We start from the raw sequence: 913 nt of genomic DNA on the forward strand, positions 1-913 counted from the left end.
TCGCCATGGTCAGTTACCGTGGTAACCATCATACTTCCACTGGTACGGTCGGTTAGCATGGCAACCATCATACATTTCCGTTGGTACGGTCAGTTACCATGGCAAACATCATACATTTCCGTTGGTACGGTCAGTTACCATGGCAACCATCATACAGTCCCATTGCTATGGTCAGATTCCATGGCAACCATCATACCTCCCACTGCTACAGTCAGTTACTATGGCAACCATCATACATTCCCACTGTTACAGTCAGTTACCATGGCAACCATCACACATTCCCACTGTTACAGTCAGTTACCATGGCAACAACCATACATTCTCGTTGCTACGGTCAGTTACTGTGGCAACCATCATACATTCCCATTGGTACGGTCAGTTACCATGGCAACCATCATACATTCCTGCTGGTACGGTCAGTTACCACGGCAACAACCATACATTCTTGCTGCTACGGTCAGTTACCATGGTAACCATCATACATTCCCATTGCTATTGTCGGTTACCATGTCAACCATCAGACATTCTCTTTGCTATGGTCAGTTACCATGGCAACCACCATACATTCTCATTGCCACTGTCAGTTACTGTGGCAACCATCACACATTTCTATTTCTGTGGTCGGTTTCCATGGCAACCACCATACAGTCCCATTGCTACAGTCAGTTACCATGGCAACCAGCATACATTCCCACCACTACGGTCATTTACTTATGATTCCTCTTGGACAGAAGCAGATGCAAATGAGCCTCCCTGTTGTCCACCAACCTGCCAGCTGTGCTCTAAAGGCCTGTGTCCCAAGGGCTGTCTTCACCAAGACTCTGCACAGACCTCTGGGACTCTTTGCATCCTGTCGTGGTGCCTTTCCAGTGAATTCCAGGGTTATCAAAGCAAACTTCAATGGGCTCTTTGT

Source organism: Lepidothrix coronata, unplaced genomic scaffold (assembly GCF_001604755.1).
Source record: "Lepidothrix coronata isolate B3197 unplaced genomic scaffold, Lepidothrix_coronata-1.0 Scaffold755, whole genome shotgun sequence".
NCBI classification, from domain to species: Eukaryota; Metazoa; Chordata; class Aves; order Passeriformes; family Pipridae; genus Lepidothrix; species Lepidothrix coronata.